Source organism: Myotis daubentonii, chromosome 12, assembly GCF_963259705.1.
Source record: "Myotis daubentonii chromosome 12, mMyoDau2.1, whole genome shotgun sequence".
Lineage (NCBI taxonomy): Eukaryota > Metazoa > Chordata > Mammalia > Chiroptera > Vespertilionidae > Myotis > Myotis daubentonii.
The window spans coordinates 66,036,399-66,055,616 of NC_081851.1; the positions used below are offsets into that span (position 1 = coordinate 66,036,399).

Below are 19,218 nucleotides of genomic sequence, written 5' to 3' on the forward strand. Positions count from 1 at the left end.
ATCTCAGAAAATCATCAAATCTTTTAGTTCTACCTCAATTATTCTCTTCCAATTTCTCCTAAATTCCCCTCAAGTCAAAAGATGTTTTTAGAGGAAGGGGCTGTCCATCAGGGTCAAGTGATAGTGACAGGGCAAGAGGGGATAAGATAGAGCTAGGTTTACAAGCAGGCAGTCACTTGAAGGGCTGTTCAGTTAGAAGATAAGGGGTGAAAGACTGACTGCAAAGGGTTGAGAAGTTTTAGGGGATAAGGATGTGGTGACAGAGTCCACAGCTGTTCTGAGAAGCCTGTATCTGTGGGGAAGAAAGGCAGATGAAAGCTGGAGTAGGGGTAGAGATTAAAAACAACCCATTTCCATATAGTTGCATAGTTGTATTTTTTTGTGTGTGTGCCTTTTCTTTTTAAACATTACAGATATATCCCCTTTCTTCCCCTCCTCCCAGCCCCTACCCCCATCCATGTCTTCACTACCCTATTACCCCTGTCCATGGGCTATGCATATGAGTATATAAGTTCTTTGGTTTATCTCTTCTTGTCCCCCCAACCCCACATCAAGGTGTGTCAGTCTGTTCCATGCCTCCATGCTTCAGGTCTTATTTTGTTGGTCAATTCATTCTGTTCATTAGATTGCACAAATAAGTCAGATCATGTGATATTTGTCTTTCTCAGATTGGCTTATTTCACTTAGTGTCCATACTGTCCCAAAGGGTAAGAGATATGTACCTCTTTTTCATAGCTGCATAGCATTCCATTGTGTAAATGTCCCACAGCTTTAATATCCATTCATCTACTGATGGGCACTTGGGCTGTTTCCAAATCTTAGTCATTGTAAACAGGACTGCTATGAACACAGGGGTGCATGAAGTCTTTCTGATTGGTGTTTTTAGAGAAAAAGGAAATTTTAGATAGGAGCCCACCCTAATCTAGTATAGCCTCATCATAAATAATTACATCTGCAAAGACCCTATTTCCAATGATCTCTTTCATTACAACAGGAAGAAATAATGAATGCAGACTCAGGTCACCTGAAGGTTTGGAAAAAGAGAAGGGGTTCTGGTTTGATGGTGTCTGATTTCTTTGTAAATGAAATAGGTGGGGGAGGGCTGAAGTGCTGAGGATGGGCAGGGGCGGCTTGGAATTATAATCAGCACTGATGGTCCTTTTGAGGCCAGCAACTATACTAGATTGAAAAGTGTCATTGCCTCCTCCCCCCTCCCAGTTCCCCCCCCTTCCCCGCCAAAATTCATGCCCACTGGAACATCAGAATGTGATCTTATTTGGAAATAGGATCTTTGCAGATGTAATTAGTTATGATGAGGCTGTACTAGATTAGGGTGGTCCCTAAATGCAGCATGAGTGCTCTTACAAGAAGAAGAGAGACACGGGAAGAAAGGCCATGCAAAGATGCCAAAGAATGCCAAGGATTGTTGGCAACCACTAGAAGCGTCAGTGAAGGATTCTTCCCTAGGGACTTCAGAGGGAGTGTGGCTACTGACACCTTGATTTCAGGCTTTGAAATTGCAGACCGTGGAAAGAATAAATTTCTATTGTTTTAAGCCACCCCAGTTTGTGGTAATTTGTTACAACAGTCCTAGAAAACTAATATAGCAACTAAGAATTGGTTTTGGCAGTGATGTGCACAGCATGGGGAATTTTCTCCAGCGAGCTAAAAGCTAGTGCAAGTATAGACAAGGCAGCATCTGGCAGAACCCAGGAACTCTACCAGGCTGTGGGCAATAGGGCTAAGGTACTAAGGAAACTGTCAAGAGTATTGTTTTAAAGGATGGGCCACTGTCCTGGCCAGCATGGCTCGGTTGGTTGGAGCATCATTCCATGCACCAAAAGGTTGCAATTTTGATTCCCGGTCAGGGCACATACCTAGATTGCAAGTTCTATACCCGGTGGGGGTGCTTACGGAAGGCAACTGATCGATGTTCCTCTCTTCCTCCCTCTCCCATATCTCCCATCTCCTCTCTCTAAAATCAGCAAAATCTTATCCTCAGGTAAGGATTAAAAATAAATAAAGGATGGGCCACAGAGTATAACTGGGATGGGAGGAAAGAGGGAAGGCGGGGGGATGAGTATAAATGGAGCATAAATATTAAGGGAAGAGAGATCTTAATGAGAGTAAAGAACAGCCATAAGGAAAATAACTTACTGACAGTTGTAACGTAAGAGTCTGTGGTCAGAGAATGTGAAGTTTAAATTTAACATTCAACAGATCGGTTCCAGAAGACAAAACTCAAAATATAAAGTAGTATGGACAATGGGGAGAGCAAGGAAATGGGCTAAATGTGCCATCATGTAGATGGTGAAGTTACCTAGGAGGATGGCTAGACCAGGAATGGAATGGAAGGCTGAGCCAAGAGCTATCTCCTCTCTCCAGTGAAATGAGGGCTGAGGTAGAGGGGTGGAGAGAAGGGTCGGTTGATATATGAGAGGAGTACAAGTTGCAGTTATCAGATGCAAAATGCTCAAAGAAATCAGAACTTTTTCTTCAACTCCCAAGTATAATTAAGAAGACCAAAAGGTAATAAGATTTAACAATAAACTCCTTTCAGTTAAGGCAATAGGGAAGAAGCATGAGATCAGGAGATGGTTATGTTTTAATAAAGGCAATAAGGCAGATAGGGTGGTCAACATAGGGGGGGTTGTTTGAAAAATGACCCATCCCCCGATGATTGAGATTATTTATTATTTTACCTATATTTTTTCTATAGATATTGTAACTTAGCTATTACAAAGTCACTCTGATATCTAAAACTTTACCTTTATTCATGTCTTTTAAGGAAGCTTACAGTTCTAGTAATATAGTGATGTTGACTCCTTATTGGGACAGCAATTATTTCTTCATTTCCCAACCCCCAGTTCATGGATACCAAATAACATTGTTGTAAACATCACGATGCTGAGGCAGAGTTAAAAAAAAATCTTTATATTAGAGTCTGGAATATAGCTAGTTCTATGGAATTCTAATCATTACAGAGGTCTGATGACCCTAAAATAGAAAGTCAGATGCAAAGTTTTTTTCTAAACTGCATCAGCAACTATGACCAAATTCTGTTACTTGGAAAGAACTCTAGAATATTACAACAAGAAATCCAAAGAACCTTCCAGAATTCTGTCACCGTTTGTACAGCCATATGCTATAGATCTCTACACTATACAAAGCAGTGATTGTCTTTAATCTTCTTTAAGACTGTGGCATTTATTGCTACAAAACATATCTTGAATGGATTCACTATAATCACCAAGAAGTCCACTTTAATATTACTAAAATCATTCTACATAAGAACTGATGAGAATAATTAACAACAAGAACTGCAAACACAAAGCTCTTGCTTGGCTCTATGTATTAAGAGTTGGAAAAGAAGCAAGAGCAGGGTATCCAACAGGCTAATAGTGTAGAAAAGTAAGGGCTATGTCTGCAACTACAACACAAACTGAGGTGTCTTAATAGAAGTACATTAAACTGCTATAGGGATTTAGGAAAAGGAGAACCTATTTCTGACTGACAGCATTGGTCAGATCATGGAGGAAATGGCTACAACTAGTAATTACCCCTTTTCTCTCCTTGATCATTTCAAATATCCCTACATCTACTAGTATAGTGTTTTGTTTGAAAAATCCCTCAGGATTTTACCATTGCTTGGGTTTGTTTTTTCCTACTGAAATTATCTTACATATATACCAATACACAGGAATCTGAAAGGCAATGAGTGGAGATTGAATAGCATAGGCAGAAATGCCACAGAAATTATGGCAGTTTGCTTGTTAGGATTCCTTTTCCTCTTTTCTTTGCATTTTATTCATTACACTTGATAATACATGGTCCTACTCTGGACAATTTTAACAGACAAACCTAGAATTTGGGGGTTTTATCTTTCCCCAAGGTAAAAATATGTTTTAGTAATATCTTTCCAGAGACTATTGGGGTTGAGGAGGGATAACCTGGATATAAGTGGATGGATCGGTATCAGTGACACAAGGAAAACATTCAGGTTGTGCTCTCCAGGCCTCAGATAGGGGCAATGGCAGTCAGAGAACAAGCCTGCTGTTGTAGTGGAGATGCAGAAGAGGACTCTTTATTGCATTCCCTGAAACTAGGAAGCCCATGATCCTGGAGTGTGTAGAACTGGAATTTGAGTTATGATTGCTATCTGTATCTCTCTGTCCAAAATAGCAAAAGAGACATTTAGAAGCATCTAAGAAACTTCTGGTTTAGCTACCCAAATGAATAATGCCAAATAAAGTTCTATAATGCAAATTAAGATGTAAATACTGAGCTTTATTTTAACAATAAGCTACAATAATGTCCTTCTAATTAATATGCAATAAATAGCTAATTATATGTTGGCTAATTTAGCTGTATCTTAAATTTGTGCGTGCCAACACCTTAGATAAAAACAGCAAAGAAACAATTAGAGGATAAATAAAATGAACTAGTTCACAGGGCAGAAAAATGGTTAGCAGAATACAAATATCTGAATTATTCAAAACTCTGAAGTTATATAAAAGACGACTTTTATAAGAGAACAGCAATCTTCAATTTATGGAAGTTATGCACTCCTGGACGGTGGGAATCAAGGCTTCATAGAACTAAGAATTCTCAGGCATGCTCCATCATGCTTTGCTAGGTCGAGCATTGACACTTCCTATAATTGCTGTCTCTTTGTCATTTTCGTTATGGGTTTTCCTCTCCCAGCCAAACCTTGTAAGGCCAACAGCATAAGATACTCATATTGGTACCCAAAGTTCCTTCAGCACAGCACAATGAGTCACTGACTGAGAAACTGAAAAGGAATTTAAAAAGGAAATCTAATCTTTGGGTGTGTGGTGCATTACTGGCATTATCATCTTTACCATTAGAAAAACCCACGTAAGAGCTACATAATTAAAAAGTTGTCCAGAAAGGAGATTGTGTTTGGTGTGAGCTCTTCATACCTAGGAGAATACAAATAAGGCAGATACTAAAAAACTCGAGCCACCAAGTTAGAGTAACCATCTACAGACACAACGTATTTCCCTGCTAGTATGAAAGGAAAGTTAAATATATATACAAAATAATATTCTCAAGTTGATGCCTGCGGATTATTAACCTGATAAAGAATCCTGACATAATTTACCTTCCTACAGAGGTCTATGGCTCTCTTACAATTTGGTTGTAGTGGATTTGCTTCATTCATTAATTTATTCATTCACTATTTATTGAACAATATATCAGCACTGCCCTAGGCAGAGAACAGAAACAGAAACACAGACACTGACAAACCCATGATTCTTGCCCCAAAGGGAAATATAATCTAGGAAGGAAGATAAAATGTATTTGCAAATTGTATGATTCTTGAGAGTGGTTCAATCGCTATAGAAGACTGGAGGGGATCAACAGCACTTCCCCTGACAATGTACCAAGCTGGGCATAAAACAACAGGCCAACTGGGTCAAAGGCAGAAGAAATGGGAATGTAGCAGCTCGTGACAAGGAGTGAGGCCAGTGCAGGCAATGTGAGCCACCACTCTGCATGGAGCTTGGTGGGAGTCAAGCGGGCCTGGAGGTTAGAGAGTTCAGCAATGCTTTTACTTGTTTTCATCAGCTTCCTTCTCATTTCCACAGAGACTCTTCCAAATTTTCATTGACCAATCTGCCCTCTCCTCACCCACTATCATCATCAGAGTATGTAACCTCTGATCTGACAGAGAGAACAGTCTTCCAATCAAGTAATCCCTCACTCCTCACTACCCACTCCCCCAAACCAAAACAAGTATTCATGTCCAGCCTTGCCTTAGAAAATGAGGAATTCCCTTAACTTTGTTTCTATCCCCTCCTATTTTTTCAGAAAATCTGCTCCATCATTACTTCATTTCACTTCCATCTTTTCCCTCTTTGAATTTGCTCAACCTTTAAAAATAACACACCTCCCCTAGTCATCCCTGAGGTGGCTTCCTTGCACTCACTACTCCAACTCTCTAGAGCCCTTTATCAGCAAACTCCCTGGAAGAATCATCTACACTTTCTAGCTCTACTTACTCACATTCGTGTTCCCGCCACTCAAATCTGGCTTCCAACACGCCCATTCCTGTGACCCTATTCTCTGTAAGGTCAACAAATACATTCAGGTTGCTGCACTCAGTGACTCTTCTATTTCAGATACAGTGCTGATGTTTTAAAGAATAAATCCATAAAGTCCATGAGTATCTGACCTTGCAAACAGGCCAATATTGCTGAAAGATTAATTCATGTCAAATCAAAATTTGAAAATATAAAATTATGACCATTTACAGCCATATACAGAAAAGGCAAGGTTGTCTTTGGGTTTTTTTTGGTTTTTTAAAAAAGGTCTCAAAACCATTTGTAAAAACAGAATTAAGACATTTCCCCAAGGACTCTCTCCTAGGAAAAAGCTTCATAATTAGGATGAATCATACTTTTTCCTACTATATGCCATTATACAGTCTGTAAATACCTCACTTGTGGATTGAGATATAAAAAAACATGAGATGCAATTACTTTTACTGAGTCTTCCTCTGATCTGAACATAATTAATGCAGAAATCTCAAAAGAAGACTATTTTGGGATGACTATGATGATGATAAAGCCAACAGATCTTATTTTATCTGAGAACAAAGTAGTAAACTGCTTAGGAAGATAATCAACTCCCTTGGTATACTAAGCAGGGCACAATTTACTCACGAGTTCCATCCAGAGTACTTATAGAGTCATAAATGATACCTTCATAACTCCCACCACTTCTGATTTCCTTTTTTTCTTACTTTGTTAGACTACCTCTCTAACTAGGTCTTACCACTTGAAAAGATGGACTCTGGGCTCCAATCAGGCCCATCTCCACTGTTGGATTTGCAACACTGACTGTACTCTCCCAATTTCTTTACCAAATCAAATCCTGCTATTCTTCAAGATCTAATTCAAAGTCCAGTTCCCTGCACTCTCCCCCATACTCTGCTGCCCACCACAAATCTTCTCTACTATGAGCTTGTATATTGTTTCTGTGGTACTTAATATGGGCATAGGAATGGATTCATCATAAATTTTTATTTTGATGCTGCCACCAGCATGCCTTGTACATTATTAACATTCAGATTGTATGCATTTATAAAAAAGACATTTTATTTAGAATATTTAAATAAACACCTTTAATAAACACAATTTTAATGGTAATATGTTGAGGACAAACTTTATGTTTCTCTCTTGCTAAATTCTGTTTAAGTCTAAACAGAACTCAGTGTTTCCTATCAAGTCTTCCCTAATTTCAATTCTCACCAATGTCCATCCCTGAGGTGGCTCAACTTACAACTTTTTTTACTTTATGATGGGCAAAAGTGATATGCATAATAAATAAGTTATTCAACACTTCATTTTAAAATAGGCTTTGTGTTAGATGATTTTGCCCAACTATAGACTAATCTAAGTGTTCTGAGCATGTTTATGGTAGGCTAGGCTAAGCTATGATGTTCAGTAAGTTGGGGTATTAAATGCATTTTCAACTTACAGTATTTTCAACTTACAATGGGTTCATCAGGACAAAAACCCATCAAGAGTCAAGGAGCCTCTGTATTAAAAAAGCCTTCATTATGACTGTTTAGTTAGATAAGAGGTGGCTACAGTCTACTTGAATTACTAAAGGAACTAATATTGGAACCAACATATTAATGATGTTTTTACTGATCAGAAAAGTTATTTATTAATAATTAGTCTAACAAAAACTAACTGGTAAACTATTTGGAAACTTTGTTTCGGTTTACTATTATGAACCAATTATGATTGTTAAAATTCTGTTCCAGATGAAAGTAAGTCTTATGACCGAGAAAAAATGTTCCAAGTACAGCAGGTCCTCGAAGAATGTCATTTTGTTTATTGTCTTGTTATGACATCGATAGGAGGCTGTTGGAACTTAACTGTTGTTATAGCCTTGTGTTTAGCCTATGGTAAAATTGGTTTTCTATATATCATTTTGCCACAGTTCCACGAATCTACTGGAAATGTTAAATGAGGACTTCCTGTACTTTCCATGTACTCACACCAATAGTATCAAGTTTCTCTCCTGAGTGGAAGCATATCATGGCCAAGTGGTAGGCCTTTTATAAGAATGACATCTAAGAGCAGTCTACAAAGACTGGAATAGTTTGTTGTCCAGATTTAAAGAATAAGTGGTTGACCAAACTCAGTCAGAAACTTAACACAGTGAGTAAAATATAGGAAGGCCTTGACTTCTAAGAAGGTCATTGCTAAGGTTCATGTTTGACTACAGCAGCTTTTCTTAGCTTGGATAATAAAGCCCTATGCACACATACTTGAATACCTGGCTTTGGTACAGTGAGCCAAGTTTTCTTTATTTTATCTTCTGCTAAAGGCTATTTCAAATCTATGAGGAAACAGGGAAGATGTGGTTCATAAATAAACTATGAGTACAGGAGTTTTAAATTTTTGTAAAATATTCTCAAAAGTCTTGTCAAAGTTTCTAAATGGAATCCCAAACTACTTTCAGACTACATTTACACAAAGCAAAAGTAATCCAAAGAATGGACAGTTTTGGCGGATAAAATCAATCACTTGAAAGAAAGCAGCTATTAACATGCAGATACGGCAAACAATGCTCAACACAAATTTCTCATATTTAGTCTCTAAGAAATTGTATAGCAATTTCACAGTATCCAAGGCTGGTTGTTTTAAAAGTCTAAAAATCCTCGATGTTTTGTGACCTTTTAAAATGTGTTATATATAATAAAAAGGAATCACCCAAGTTTTTGCTAGAAAAGTATTTTGGTCACCATAAACAGACATGGAACGCGAACAGAGAGAATAAAAGACAAAGAGCACACACATGACACTTGTTATCAGATGTAAGAGCAACTTTTTCATGTAAAATATTAGGATAAAAAGAATCCAACACATTGTAGATTACTGTTAGTTCATTCCATTCAAATGAGACTCTAACTGGAAAAGGTACTTGACAAAACAAAGATTAAGAAATAAATGTATGTTAGTGGTCATATTACTTTAATTTTTCTTTCAATTACCATTCCCTATGAAAAAGATGACCAAGTCACAATGAAAAGTATTTGCATTAAGTTATAACTGTCACAAGATAAATTCACTAACATAGGCATGCTGTGTGTTTATGCATGCTTTGCGCATGCTCTGACAACTTCTCTAAGTCAGTCATCTTACCAGGCAGGACAATACTTGGGATTTGTTCCATGTGGTCAAGTGTAGTAATAATTTCTGTGCAGGGAATGAAAGCCATTGAGGACATGTATGCTTTCCTCTCCTACATGGCTTTGTTAGGAGAAAGCAGGCGAACTGGAAAGTCACTAACATACTTTCAACATCCTGTGCTACATTCAGTACATTGCAGCCAGCTTATGACAACTGTAGCAGGGCTTGTTCTACTCAGCCCAAGTTCTATGACAAAGTGAGTTTGGGTGCTTCCAACAATCAGATGATCAGTGTAGGGTTCCCATGTTATAGAAAACATGCAATAACATATATACATCATATAATTTTATATTATGATTATTTTATAATATTCTATATAAAATATAATTATGCAGAATAAAATGGAGAAAATGATTCATTTTAGACAGCTGTTCAAACGATTTTCAACATTAGTAAGTGAACAATTTCTGTATTTAGTTTCATGTTCTTGTGGGACTGATTTTTTTATCGGAATATATTTTTAAAATGTAAAGACACATGAACTTGGTTTGTATGTGTGTGTGTCAGTATTGTTTAAGGTCAGTATTATTTAAACTATACCCTTGCAATACACAAAACAAACATCGATTTTTTTTTTTAAATGAGAAAAGGTCCTAGCAACTGGAAAAAAAAATACAGAAAAGTTATTTTGAATAAGGAAGAAAAAAAAAATCTATAAAGCCAAAAGAGAAAAGGCACAACCTTTATAAATAATGAAATGGACACATGCCCAGAATAAAGGAGAAACAAGGTAAAGCTTTTTTGGACAAACCCAAAAAAGAAATGTAATATATGCACAATGAAATTGTACACCAGAGAAAACCAAAGGCAAGCATGAGCTCCTGTTAAGATGAATTTCTGTATTCAAGGATCCACAGGGTTTACTAGTAGATTCAGGCCAACATCTCAACTTCAGTGAGAATAAATTTTGATTTTCATGTGAACAGGAAGCTAAAGTATATTGTTACATACATTTTTGCATATGCACAGAAACTCTTATATTTTGCTCCAAAACAACATTATAAGGACATAAAATTTAGTGCGTAGCTGTCACGTAGTGCGTTAACATGTGACGGCAGAGCTACTGGCATCCTTGGCTGTGTCATCTCCCTTTTGTCTTCAGAGGGAAATCTGACAGAACATTTTAGTGTATGTAACAACATTCTTTATAGTCAGTCTACAGTCTACAGAGAGTTATCACTCAAAGGCAGTGCCACAAATTTTACTTACAAAACTTCTTCCACAATTCTGGGATTTTAAAATAAACATACTTTGTGTCAGTTATCAGCATTTTTCAGCAGGTTACTCGAGAAAATAATATAAACATTGTAACAGGACATCAATATTTAATTAAGCACAGACAAGCTTTTTGAATGCATAAAATGCGTGTATATAATTTTCACTCATCTATGAAAATGATAATCTTCTAACCAATAGAACTTATATTTTGAGAATTTATTAATGTGCCATAAGACATGCACTCATTATCATTCAGAGCTACCTTTCACACTCGTGGGCGTTTATTACAAAGATTCATGCATACTTTGGTATTATTAATAAGGGTGGAAACAACTTTAACAATAGAGGATTAATTAAACAGTGGTCACTCTATCTGAACGACTATCATGCATACATTAACATATCACACTTATAAAAATTATGTAAGGATAGCAAGAAAATGTGTACATTATAGTAAGTTATAAAAAACTATGAAACAGAATATGTGTTTTGACCCCAATTTTGTTTGACCTATATAAAAACGTGGAAAAACACAGGAAAACTATGTGTCACAAGGCAGGCACTGGATATTTCTGAGAAGTGATTGAAATGATTATGAATGCCTTTTTCTTCTTTGTAAATAATTTTCCTTTTTTAAAACAATAAATATGTTGTTTTTATAATAAGAATTAAATATCCCTTTTTTGTAGGAAGTGAGGTAGTGTGAGAAAATTAAGTTGTAGGCTATTTTTTTTTCTGAGAGTTAGTGGGGGAAAAATAGAACTAAAATGTGAAAGGACAGATAGTTTGAGCAGCATGTTTTTTTTATTTTGTTTTACTTTCAGGATTAGAGAAATGGAGGAGAGGCTGGTAAAGATAGGATGCAGGAAAATAAAAGATAAGCTTACCAAAAGGGTATCCTGGATGTATTTTTCCACTTAACAAAATGCACAGTACAGCTAAAAATACCAAGGAGAAATCTTAGAAAGAGAGGAGGAAAAAACCCTACAAGATGACATTTTTATAGCATTTGGAATAGAAAACCTGTTAACTTATTATTACAAAGTATGAAAAACGTGGGCTTTGGCATCAAACAGACCTGGAGTTAAGTCATGGTGCCTCTACTTAGCAGCCATGTGACCCTGGGCAAATTGCTAAAGTGAGTCAGCTCCTGAGTGTAGGGTGGTGCAAACCACCATCTAGGGCAGTGATCTGTGTGAAAGTGGCTGTTGAGGTAGCTGTGAGCCCAGGACCCCACCACCAGACTATGACTCAGCAGGTCTGAGACTGGTCCTGGGTGGGTCTACTATATGGGCAGGGGAAAGAAACATGTGAATGACTCAATGCCTGGCACAGGTAGGTACTTGGTAAATGTTAGATGACTGTTTTTATGTACAGAATATAGGGCTTCTATCATGTTTCATTAAAGCTGTCACGACTTTTTTTTAAGTTAAATACAATGACAAGATCTGTCTTAAGTGAGTATCTCAGACTTTTTTGCTATGAGAGAAGGGAGGCAGTGAATGAACTAAAATGAGAACAAAGAAAAACCAATATAAATGCCATTTATAGATCTAAAGCAGTACTATGGCATTCAAAAATTCAACATGAGTGACTCCAAAGGTCTTTGACATATGGTCCTGCATAATTTTGCTGAAGCAAATTTGAATCGTTTCTGCTTCATGATGCGTAGAACCAAGTCATTTAGTTGATCTGTATGCTTTCCCCACTGATCAATATCCAAATTTTGCTTAGGTTTTGTTGTATTCTATTCATTACTATAAACAGAGAAAAGCTTCATTCTTTACAAAATGGCCCCAAAGAGGGTCAACTGCTATGCTACAAAGATATCTGCAAATTTGGGGAAATGTAAAAGGTCTCCAAAAATATTCTAGCAAATGTCAAAGATATACTGTACAATTACATTTTGTAACATAAGGGAAAGGTCTTATCCTATTTCATGAATAGTCTCCAGCAATAAAAAGTCACATGAAAAGGTCAGAGTACATGGCATTTAGTGCACCCAATATTTCAATAGTTTGTCTGCCTTTCTTCGTGCCTCCTAGAACATGCTGGTTGTTAGAAAGGATCTTAGAAATGCAATCCTGGGGGGAGATGGGGGGAGGCACCCTAACTAAGATAAATGCAACTGAGCCACAGAGAGTGGTGGCTGCTGGCTATCTTTACTCCACACTGTATAGCCACTATAGGCAAGACACAGACTGGATTATCAGAAGTTATGTACAAAGCAAAAAGTTCAAGAAATTAAATAGTCTAACCATGCTGCTAAAGACTGAGCTGTCTATGATCAGTATAATGCATTTCCTTCTTAGATCATCGCCAACTTTCTCAGAGCAGATGAGAACTACTGTAGATCAAAATGAGGGAGCCAAAGAAAATGATAAGATACTGCACCTGTAACCTGGTGTTAGTCAGAACTTTTCTCTCCCTGGATATAGACTGAAGACTTGATCAAGGATGCTGATTCAAATTACCTAGTGGGAATTTATTTTTTCTTTAGTGGTTAGCCCTATATCCCCTTATTTAGTGGGAAGATAGTGTCCTCATTCCTTCATTTTTAAAATTTAGACATATGAAGAAAATATGGATTGAAATATGGGATGTTCTACTTTGAATTAAAAAACATTTTATTTATTTCAAACCCAAAACTTAATAGATCTATATGATGTTTTAGAGTATTAGCACATGAGCTGATTTCCTTGAGTGACTTGAACTGGAAATGGATAAACTAAAAACATGACTATTTGGGGGCAGGAATTAAGTTTTTCAATAATAATGGCTCCACAACCTTCTTAAATATTGTCTGTTACTCTGTAACACAAGTCTTCAGCTCAATGAGATTGCTTTTGCCTAGCTGACTGCTCAGCTCCACAATGGCCCATATTCTGTGCCCTTTCTTATATACTCTGCTTTTTCTGCCCTCAGCTATCCTTGGTTTTTCTGCCTATCCAATCACATTAAGTCTCTAAGGTCCAAGGGAAATTCAACTTATTGAGAAAGCCTTAACCTGAGTATTTTAACACTTCGTGATCTCTCTTTACTAAACACTCCTGTAATTATTCAGCATAATATTTACATATTATATGCCACAAAACTTAGCATGTAATAATATTGTCTTATATTATTTTTTAAAGTTTTCCATCTGTATTATTATCAATCCATGAAGATGATAAACTTCTTGAAGGCAAGGTCAATCTTAAACAAGACATGCCTTCAAATAAATATGATATGTTTCATCCTTAACCCCAATAACCTGAACCTAATTTCGAGTTGTATCAAATGTGCACACTTGTACTGCCTAATGGTGAAAGTAATTATTGCATGGTTACAACTCTAATTAACTTACAAAACAGCAAAACAAAATAATGGTCAGACCAAATCATTATTTGTTTTAAATCAAGGAAGAATAAAGCTATTATTGCTGAAAAAGATGAAGCACCAGAGATGAAATAAACATAACTACTTTTTAGTGCAATGAGTTAAAAGTTTATTATTAAATGTGCAAAAACAACAGCAAAACTTTCTCATATAAAAGCCTCTTTAAGTTAGCAACTTCCTTTTAGGTTTGGGTTAATCTACTACTGAAAACAGTTATGTAATTATATAATGAAACTAGAGGCCCGGTGCACAAAAATTTGTGCACTCGGCAGGGGGGTGGGTCCCTCAGCCTGGCCTATGCCCTCTTGCAGTTTGGGACCCCTCGGAGGATGTCCACCTGCTGGCTTAGGCCCGCTCCCTGGGGGATTGGGCCCAAGCTGCCAGTCAGACATCCCTCTGGCAGCCCGGCAGCCCTCGGGGGATGTCCACTTGCCAGCAGGGAACAGGCCTAAGCTGCAGTCAGACATCCTTAGCGCTGCTGAGGAGGCGGGAGAGGCTCCCACCACCACTGCTGTACTGGCAGCCATCAGCCTGGCTTGTGGCTGAGCAGAGCTCCCCCTGTGGGAGCACACTGACCACCAGGGGGCAGCTCCTGCATTGAGCGTCTGCCCCCTGGTGGTCAGTGTGTGTCATAGTGACCAGTCATTCCCAGTCGTTCTGCTGTTAGGGTCAGTTTGCATATTATCCTTTTATTATATAGGAGAGAGGCCTGGTGCACGGGTGGGGGCCAGCTAGTTTTCCCTGAAGGGTGTCCTGGATCAGGATGGGGGTCCCGCTGGGGTGCCTGGCCAGCCTGGGTGAGGGGCTGATGGGTTTTTCAGGCTGGACACACCCCCTTCAGGGTGGGGGTCCCCACTGGGGTGCCTGGCCAGCCTGGGTGAGGGGCTGATGGCTGTTTTCAGGCTGGACACACCCCCTTTATGCTGGGGTCCAACCCCAGCAGGTCCAGGGGTCCCCAAAGGCGTAGACGGAGTCGGCGAAGAAGGAAGGACACGGAGACAGTGTTCAGTTGATCAGCAGGTTAGCCAGGATCTCCAGCCAGGATCTCCAGCCAAGTTCTGGTCTGGATCTCCAGAGAGGTTCTGCTCTGGATCTCCAGCGAAGTTCTGGTTCAGATCTCCAGCCAGGTTCTGTGTCCATGTTCTCTTGCTAGGTTCTCCAGGTTCTCCAGCCAGGTTCTGTAGCCATGTTCCCTCGCTAGGTTCTCCAGTCAGGTTCTGTCCAGGTTCTCCAGCCAGGTTCAGTCACCAAGTTCTAGTCAGGTTCTCTTGCCAATTTCTGTAGTCAGGTTCAGTCCAGGATCTTTTGCCATGTTCTCTCCAGCAAAGTTCTTCTGTCTCTAGAGAACGTTCTGTGTAGGTTCTGTGCCTAGGTTCTGTCTCTCTTGGTTCTGTCTTCTAAGTTCTGTGTCTTGCTGTCTTGTTACATCTGTATTTATACCAGTTGATTCAATCCTATCAATCTCTATTACAAAGGTTAGGGTGTTTCTTATCTCCATTCCAGGGAGTAAAGATTATGTAGCTTAAGCATGATTGTTCGTAGTTAAAGTGATTAATTACCCGCCTGGCACTTAGTTAAGGGGTTTTATTCCCTCCCTAACTTCAGGGGAAAATCCCTACCTGGGGAAACAACCTTTCTCAGAGACCTTGGTTAAAACACACAGTGCCAAGAAGGTGAGCAAACATATCAAGAACAGTATGCCATATATGCCAGGTCCCTTGAAACAGCAAGCATGGACCGGCTCCTGGCACCTTTAGGGTGGGGGGTCCCCACTGGGGTACCTGACCAGTCTGGATGAGGGGTTGAGGGCCGTTTTCAGGCTGGCCAAGCCCCCCGGCGACGGAAGCTCCCAGCCTCTCCTTTTTTTCTTTTTTATTCTGGGATTTATTTACCTTCTATAATTGAAACTTTGTAGCCTTGAGCAGAGCTCAGAGCCGGCCAGGGCAGGCAGGAGGGAAGCCTCCTGCTCACTCCAACTCCATGGCCACGGCCAGCTGAAAGCAGGTATCTGGGGTTTATTTATCTTCTATAATTGAAACTTTGTTGCTTTGAGTGGAGCTCAGAGCCGGCAGGAAGCTTGGCTTCCTCCATCATTGGAGCAACCAAGCCTCCTGCTTGCTCCAGCTCCGTGGCTGCCAGCCGCCATCTTGGTTGGGTTAATTTACATATAGTTGCTCTGATTGGCTGGTGGGTGTGGCTTAAGGCATAGCGATAGTATTGTCAATTTGCATGTTTGTCTTTTATTAGTGTAGATGCCCTATGACTAGAGGTACAAATGAAATAAATCATCTATGACAAATACTGATGTAGGACACTATGTGCTTGTCTTACTTTTCAGATAAGAGAAAATAATATTCAATTCAGCTAATACTGAGTGAGTCTCTATTATGTGCAGGACATTCCATAACCTTAAGATAGTTATGATCTAGTAAAAGTATAAAGCAAGTACACTGATTATGGAAATCAAGGTACTGGTACTAGGGTGGGGTGCACTCTTTGGAGTTATTATTCCAGAAATAACACATTTGTATAAAGTTATATAATGGGTTTTATAGTTCAAGGTGTTTATTTTCTAAGTGTTCCTCATCTTGATAAAATATATTCTAAACAGACATAGAATTTGCATTTTTTCTTATTCAATGCTGCCTAGTAAGACTTTTTATCCTTAATTTCTTAATGTCATAAACCTCTCATTTCCCATTTGTGCTGACTATTGGATGTCAGCAAAAATGAATTCAGTTACATGTGTGAGCAATAAAGATGTTACTTAATGGTAATTGGTTTTAGTATGTGGTTCCAGGATTCCATTAGTGTATTTATTTATAATGGTCATTTGTTTTAAAAGCAGCTTCTTTTTAAATTTTTTATTGAATTTATTGGGTTGACACTGGTTAATAAAGTTATATAGGTTTCAGGTATACAATTCTATTTCAAATGATCAGAAGCAGATCGCAGGGGCCTAAAGACCAGAAAATTGTGCTGGGCCCTTTCTGAGTCAGATTCCTTTTCTAAAAGGATACTCTGGCCTAGGTGACCTCTAAGATCCCTTTCACCCCTGATTCTTGATGAAACTTTTTCTTTCTGTTTACTTGACACTAGCCCTTCCGCAAACCCCTGCCTAAAGCAGAGCTGCCCTCACTCTTCACTTGACACCTCCTTAGGCTGTGCTGGCTCCCCTTGTCATCTCCCCTTGTCATCTCAGGCAGCATTATAATCACCTCCCTGTGACCACCATCCCTTTATGATCTGACCACTTAGGCTTTTTTTTTCCTTTTTAAAAATATTTTCTTGAAGAAAACCATCCATATCACTATTATTACCAAGGTGCTTTATTAACATAATCATGCTACAAATATGAAAGGCACCATGTTATAGTAGAAAGAGCACGGCTACTCAGTCAGACAAACCATATTCCAGTAACTCTGATGAACTTCACCTCAATTTGTTTCACTTTTGCTCTACAAGTTAAATATCAATAGTGGTAACTATCATATAGAGTTGTTATGAGGATTAATTGACAGAATACTTAGCATAATGCCTGGTACTTAGCAAATACTCAATACATGTTAACTGCTGTTCCTAAAATAATTGTCATCATATTTATTATTTCTATTATTATTATAGTAAGTAGGTCCCATTCTACTTTTCTAACTGCAGCAAATAGAATCATCTGACATGTGTCTTTTATTGCTACATAGTGGGGGGCGGGGCGTCAGTTGCCAGTTCTGGCAAGAAAATGGCATACCGTGGTTATTGACTAGTATTCTGAGTGATGACTAAGTGAATCACATGCCGCACAGTAATAAATCATTTTGCTACTAAAATATTTTCCAGATTTCAGAACTATAGATATATCCTTATCCACTATAAAATAATCTCTCAATGATTCTACCTACATTTAGAAAGATCTTTATTAGCAAAAGATGTGTTCCAACAGCATACTTCTATTAACAGAGAAATCCAGTAGATGAATGTGTTCCATGATGTCAGAAATACCTTTAATGATATCATTAAATACTATAAAATATCAGATTATGTGAAGAAATAAGAAAACATATTGCCAAATGAGAAGGGTGATTCTGAAGTGGAAGCCACAATAAGTGGTACAACATTAAAAAAAGAAGAAGACAAAGTAAAAAAGCATCACTGCTTTAATGTCTCTGTGCCTCCCCATGCCCTTCATGGGAACACAAAGCTGCATTCTCCATGAGCTCTATGAGTGGACGAACACTTGCTCTTCATACACAATACAACTGTGAAGCCCGCACATCCATTTCATACTATCTATAAACACAGAATTCCAAAAGCAAGCCAAACTAACAGGGTCCACATTTTCAGTTTTTACTGTAATTTTGGATTGACTGTATATTTCTTTAAAACCATGGGTACTTAGCTGTAAAGATGCCTCATTTTGGCAGGGTGCATTAGCTGTGCTTATACTTAATATCTTAAAGCACATTAAACCCTAATGAAATAACAATGCCATTTAAGGAAAGAAGACAGAACTTTATAGTACTTACATATACTCACATAATGTTTCAAGGCCTTTCATGTTAGGAACAAGCAGTTTTGTGACAAGGAAGCAATTACCAGATTAAAGTGATCATTTGTCAAAGATGTCACCATTATACAATATGGTTTGCCAGAAATCAGAGTGGAAAGCAGAAACATGCAAACAAGATTTTTCTTCTGCTAGGTGACTATGGGCTTTCAATTGTTCTTGTAAAATTAATTAACACTTCAGCATGTTTCTGGATAGTTCCTTTTACAAACACATTAATATGTGTGCTATTTATATGTACACATGTGTATGAATACATATAAATCTGCAGCTATAGTAAAATGTACTATTAGTTTTTGACATAAAAACATCAAAACATAAGCATTTAAATGGGTGTTGGGTATAGTATCGTCGATGGAATAACCTTGTTCCCATAGCTCCTTCAACACAGCGGTCGCCAACCTTTTGGACCACTGGTTGGCGACCGCTGCTCCAAAGGTTTCCTTAAACCAGCAGTCGCCAACCTTTCGGACCTCACGGACCAGCAGTGGTCTGCGGACAACCGGTTGACGACCGCTGCTTCAACAGACAAGGCTCTAGAAGAAGCAAGTGTGAGGTAGTTAGTAGTACGAGCCAAAAACTAGGAAGCAGACGAATGAGGTTCTATCTCTGACCTACAAAACTTTACTAACCACCATAGATGCCAGTTTTATTTAACTATAAAATGGAAGTAGCATTACTGCCTTCCTACCAACCACAATCATTTGTTGGAGTGGATTAATGAATATAAAAATATTTTTAAGCTATAAAGAATTATAGTATAAGTAAGATACTTTCAAGATAGTTTTGCTGCTTTGAGAACATTTAAAAATGGAATGATAGCTTAAT

General features: G+C 38.3%; 1 protein-coding gene across 6 annotated transcripts in view; it reads right to left on the reverse strand.

The window, feature by feature from the left end:
• Positions 1-19,218, reverse strand: part of LCLAT1 (lysocardiolipin acyltransferase 1) — a 199,204-nt gene that overhangs the window by 26,552 nt on the left and 153,434 nt on the right. The gene's annotated exons all lie outside the window — the stretch shown is intronic.